Source organism: Notolepis coatsorum (genome assembly GCF_963971535.1).
Source record: "Notolepis coatsorum genome assembly, chromosome: 5".
NCBI classification, from domain to species: Eukaryota; Metazoa; Chordata; class Actinopteri; order Aulopiformes; family Paralepididae; genus Notolepis; species Notolepis coatsorum.
The window spans coordinates 90,091,643-90,097,642 of NC_140169.1; the positions used below are offsets into that span (position 1 = coordinate 90,091,643).

The 6,000-nt window shown below is 40.7% G+C and overlaps 1 long non-coding RNA gene across 1 annotated transcript; it reads right to left on the reverse strand.

Moving 5' to 3' along the window:
• Positions 1-5,461: 5,461 nt before the first annotated feature.
• LOC311228977 lies at positions 5,462-6,000 on the reverse strand. Its single transcript, XR_014619715.1, has 3 exons — positions 5,951-6,000; positions 5,765-5,824; positions 5,462-5,563 (listed from the first exon to the last, which is right to left on the reverse strand). It is a non-coding gene; the product is annotated as an uncharacterized lncRNA (long non-coding RNA).

Below are 6,000 nucleotides of genomic sequence, written 5' to 3' on the forward strand. Positions count from 1 at the left end.
GTTTCAGGGACTTCGCCTAGCAAATTTTTTGGGCTCCTTGAATTTTTTTGTTTATCAGGCCCTAAATGAACAGAAAAACATTGGTTCAAATGTTAATCATTTTTTGCAGCCATTATGCCTAAACTGACCAGACTAAATGACATTTGGAAACTCTGCATAATAATAATGAGCTCCGTAAGGAATAGTGATATATAAATGCACTTTAATTAAATGGTGGAATATTGAATAACTCAATTACCCGCAATTCCATAGAAGCCCTCTTTGATTACATTCACTTGGACACGGCTTTACATGAACTTCTTCAAGGCCAAATATACTTTGCGAACAGCACGGCATGCAGCGGCTTTGCTGATGTTCTCCACATCGCCTACGGTGTACAGAAAGGTACCACTGGCAAAGAAACGCAAGGCAATGCAGAGAGTCTGGGTGACACTCAACGCTCTGCTGCGGCGTGTTTGATTAACAAGGTATGGCCCGAGAAGGTCTTGGAGGTAAAGGATTCCTTGTCTGCTAAATCTATAGCGCTCGTACAGGAACTCATTAGTATGAGCTAACGGATCTTGGCGATCCCTAAGCACTCTCTCTCTATGAAATGCTAATCGGACTATGATTGTTCCTTCGTCAATCGGATCTCTGAGGAAGGGACATGCCATTATTTGCGAGGGTGTGGCCACAATCCATGCATAACGTTTCAATTTATGCTTGAATGAAACAAAATTCAGGCGCTCCGTTAAACATCCACAGCGGAGAATATGAAAGGAATCAGAGCCAAACGAGCGATAGGTTTCAATCATTAAAAATATCCCTGTGGGATTCACATTTGCAATGCTGCGCGTTATTAAAATAACCACATAATGTGTACATCGCACCTAGCGAGCGCCGTATATATAACGTGCATTATTTAGGACAAAGTAAATTTAGTATCAACATTTTAGGTCTATTTTACATTTCAAAAGCCCCCTCTAAAAAAATGAAGCACAAAAACATAATTCAGAATGGTATAATGCAGATCTAGACTGTGAGAATCATTTCAGGAAGCGAGCTGGCATTTCTTTGCGAGGGCGTGGCCATGGTTCATCCAGCTAACTGAACTTAACCCTGCCCTCGACCAGGTTCAAACTTTTCGATCTGTTGCCATAGCGATTTAGAAAATCTGACGTCGGGGAACGGAAATGTCTGGCTTAAGTCAAGCTATGCTGAAAATTATCCGGCTAACTCAGTTAGCCAGGTACGGGAATAGGGCCCAGGACCTTCTCCTCATCCCTGTTTTCATCTACCCAACATCTACACCACTTCCTGATCTCCACTTTCTCACCCACTTCTCCTCTTCGTTCCTTCTGCATTTCCGATTAGTTTCACTATGATGTCTTGAACTGGGCAAAAACAGAACCTTTTCTGTTGGACCATGGGGATGCAGAAATTCCACTTTCACATCTTGTTGATCAGTATCCACATCGATGGTCTTGGCTAGCCACCAGTGGTCATCATATTAGGGCGGGCCATACTTTTGTGCTATTCTAAAGAAATCTTAACATGAGGGGTGTCTAAAATATGTGTTTCTTGTGGGGAATTAAAATATAGGATAATCTTTCGGATATGATAACTAACCTACATCATTTTGGATTTCAAAATGGCAGATTTGACAATTTTTCACCCCTTCGCAGGGCCGGACTGGGGGAATTATTCAGGCCAGGAAATATAGTGCGAAATATAGCCCAAGTCAGGCCACTTTTTAAGCAGGGGGTCTGGGGGTCCCCCACCAGGAAGATTTTTGTTACAAAGACTTAATTCCCTGCATGCTGGTGCAGGACTTTTAAAATGTTTACCCTTTAAATGCCATTGTTTGTGATGGCATCACAAATTATTGTTAAAAAAACACACAAACATTTAGATATTTTCAATATATCAAATGCAAAGTGGACTTTTCTGGGGGGGATTATTACAGGCTAATAATTGTTATAATCATCATGTGTCAATGATTAGCAACAACACTGATTTTGATGGATTCTTTGTTTTTGTAATGTCAGACTTAACAACTCTTATCAGAAAAGTGAGAGTATTTCATTTTTAATCTGACATTACAAGACAAATTTTAAATAAAAATGGTTATGATCAGGACTGAAGTTGAATAAAAGATTTATGGGAAAAAAAGTGACATGGGATGATGATGATGCATGGTAACGTTAGCTATGTTAGCTAGTAGCTAGCATGTTTATTTTTATCACTGACTAACCTGGTGGTCCCGTGGTGCAAGAAAACATTTGGTAAATGTTGCCACATTTAGCGGCATCTCCTGCAAGGGCCTTTCTTTTTATTTCTCTCTCCCTCTCTGCTCCACTCTTCCTCTTTTTTCACTGTTGAAGTGTTGAAACATTTAATTTCCAGTCATTTCCATCTGACTGTTCTGTGAAATACAAACAGTCAGCAGTATGTATTTTTCTCTCCCTCCCTCTCTGCGCCACCTTCCTCTTTTTTCCACTGTTGAAACATTTCATTTCCAGTCATTTTCATCTGACTGTTCTGTGAAATACAAGCAGTAAGCAGTATGTATTTTTCTCTTTCCCTCTCTACACGACCCTTCCTCTTTTTTCACTGTCCATTTTCAAGTGCAGGTTATAATGCTTGACATTTTTTGTCTTTCGCTGTCTCTCCCTGTCATTTTGCAGAAGTGCCATCTGCCATTCAATTCGCCATCTCCACTGTCAATCAGTTGTATGGCCTGGTCTCACCTCCACCAATCACATGCGGCTCCCTTTGTGTGTGTGTGACAGACAGACAGAGCTCCCGATGGCCAGTCCGCGTGTATACTTCCGCAACGGATTTCGGTTTCCGGGTTCCTCTGATTGGCCGCGACCCCCCTATCCAGCGCTGCTGCTGCCGCTGCCCTGTGTGTTGACGCTCGCGCGGCATGGACTTCACTGCCGCTTTCAATTTGACGCTCGCTTCCTGATGAGACACGCTTTGCTCGCTGCTGTTTAATAATATTGTCGCTTTTCACATCGCGAATATTGTCGCTTTTCACATCGCATGCTCTTGTGCAGTCATCTTGAGTCAAGAATCACTTTTCCCACTTCAATGACAGAGCTCTCTTGTTTAATCTTAATATGCTGCTTATGCACCACATCAAAACATGTAAAATATTTAAACAACCATTAAGCAGTGTTGGGCGCGTCACTCAGGAAGTATAGGAGTTGTGGAAAGCAGGATGAGAGAGCATAGATTTCAGTGTGTATCATTTAATCATTTAACATTTGAAAGGCATACATTGTTGTCATACAGAAGTACAGAATACTTTTATACAAAATGCTTCTTACTGTTAGAGACTGTGCTAGACAAGATAAGTATGAAATAAAATAGTATAGCATGTAAAATAGAAGTAAAAATAGAGGTCACAGTGTTCAGTATATACATATGTACAATGTGCGATGCAGAATAGAAGTAACTGAGTTACCATACAATATACTATGCAATGTACTAATATACAATACAGTACACCTACTGTAAGATGGCTTCCTTGTTTATCGTGGGACTTTCCCTTCAGTACACCTACTGTAAGATGGCTTCCTTGTGTATCGTGGTACTTTTCCTTCAGTACACCTACTGTAAGATAGCTTCCTTGTTTATCGTGGTACTTTCCCTTCAGTACACCTACTGTAAGATGGCTTCGTTGTTTATCGTGGTACTTTCCCTTCAGTACACCTACTGTAAGATGGCTTCCTTGTTTATCGTGGTACTTTCCCTTCAGTACACCTACTGTAAGATGGCTTCCTTGTTTATCGTGATACTTTCCCTTCAGTACACCTAACTGTAAGATGGCTTCCTTGTGTATCGTGGTGTTTTTCCTTCAGTACACCTACCTAGCCATCTTACAGTAGGTGTAACGTCATGGTGCCCAAGTGCGTCCACCTTTTTATAGGATTCTATCACATTTGCATAACAATAGCGAATATTACGTACCTTGCGCCGTTTTCATTGGAGTTTTTTACAAATTAACGCTGTTTTATTTGTCCTATATATCATTTAAAAACTTAACTTGTACCATTTTGGTTCCCTTTAGACAACAAACATAATGCTAATGATGCACTTTAATTATGATAATTAGGTGGCCATTCACGGTCACTGTAGAGGTGACGTGAGGGCGCATTCATAGTTTAATGCTCCCATGTTCAGATCGCATTTTCATCACCTTTTACTGATCTGCTGACCTGTGAACTGTGAATAAAGATCTTGGAAAATGGAGTTCTTTAGTTTGAACCTGTTTTCATCCTTTTAATCAATGCTGCCATCTACTGTCAACTGGAAGGTAGTGTATAAAGCGTTTGTCTACCATCTCATCTCAGGAGCAAACAACATCCCCATTTTATTTGTCTAACAAACAAAATATTAATCACAATCACTTGTCACATTAACATTTGTGGTTACATGTGTTTTCAACAAAAATATGACAAATTTAACACAACAGCCAGCACTACATAAAATTTTATAAACAATATATAAAAAATATAATAAACATAACTTAGAACAATAACTATTTACAGCACACCATACATATTTATACATTTTTTCATTCGCTCACTCATTCATACACTCATTCATCCAAACACCAGTAACACCAGAAACTAGCATCTTCGTCCTCCTCCTCCTCCCACTTGACACAGATGGTGTGGAACCATTTGTGACAGTTGTCACACTGGACCCACGACACCAAACCCTAGAGTCCACAGGGGGGTTCGCCTTTTTACACCGGCCACACCGCCAGATCCCCAGCTTCTGCCTCTTGGTGGTGTGACCTGCAGTTAAAAAGAAATGTATTATTATGACGCTGCTTGATTACAATATACCAATAATAAGTAAGGGATAATGTATAGCTACGAGGTCATTGTCGCAAAATAATTGACCGACACGGAGTTTAAAATACCGAGGCGCAGCGCCGAGGTGTTTTAAACGTCAGTGAAGGTCAATTATTTTGCGACAATGATCGAGTATAGCTATACATTATCCCGCTTATTACATGGCTAACTTACTAACAATATACCTAATTCATCGACAAGACTAGATCAAATGAAGACGCAGTTGTTCTGTGGCTCTGTCAGCCCAAATAAAGTGATTATTATTATCGGCAGCCGGCAGGTCTCTGGTCTGATTGCATGACTGAGTGCAGCTGTGCATATGCTGAGCAGCACTGATACAGTGTTGTAGTGGGCTTGATTGCGAACAGCTGCGCACAGCGGTCATTATTGTCCCACAGCGGTCATTATTGTGTGATAACGGACCTCTGACGCGGGCTATTGACCAATCACAAGCAAGCATTTCGGCGAATGTGAAAACGCCATGTAATAAATATGAATAACTATCTATATAGTACTTTTCACACATGGACCACAGTTCAAAGTGCCCCACAGCAATTTGTAAAAAATCAGCAAATTTTTGACAAAATAAATAACAATTCATAAGTTTGCCCTGACAAACTCAAAAAACATAAGTAACATGCCGATGGGTGTCGTGGGTCTGGCGTGGGAGGAGGAGGATGTCGATGCTCCTGTTGGTCCAGGAATACAGGAGGCTGCAGACACAAAAAGGGAGCACCACTCAAAAAATTAATTTTGTTTGGTTTGGTAAATATTGCGCTATGAACAGTCTATCAGTGTACTGTGTGTGTGTGTAGGCCGTAGGGGCAGGTACAATAAGAGTTTTTCTTCCTGTTCCTTTTGGCCATGGACATTTGTAGATCGTGTTTTTTTCACAGTTGTTTGAAAAAGCTTACGGTGGGAGGGAGAGGAAGTTGGCTGGGACACCCGGTGGGACTGCGGTGGGACTGCCGGCTCTGAGAAAATGGTTAAGAAACAATAAAACATGATTATTTATTCATATGAAAATGTATACTTTTTTGCTAACTGAGAATGTTGTCTCCCAAATAACTGTTAAAAGAAAACAAATAAATAATAAATACCATCCATTATGGCTGTTGGGGAGGAAGAGGTGGAGGGGTGGTGATCTTCC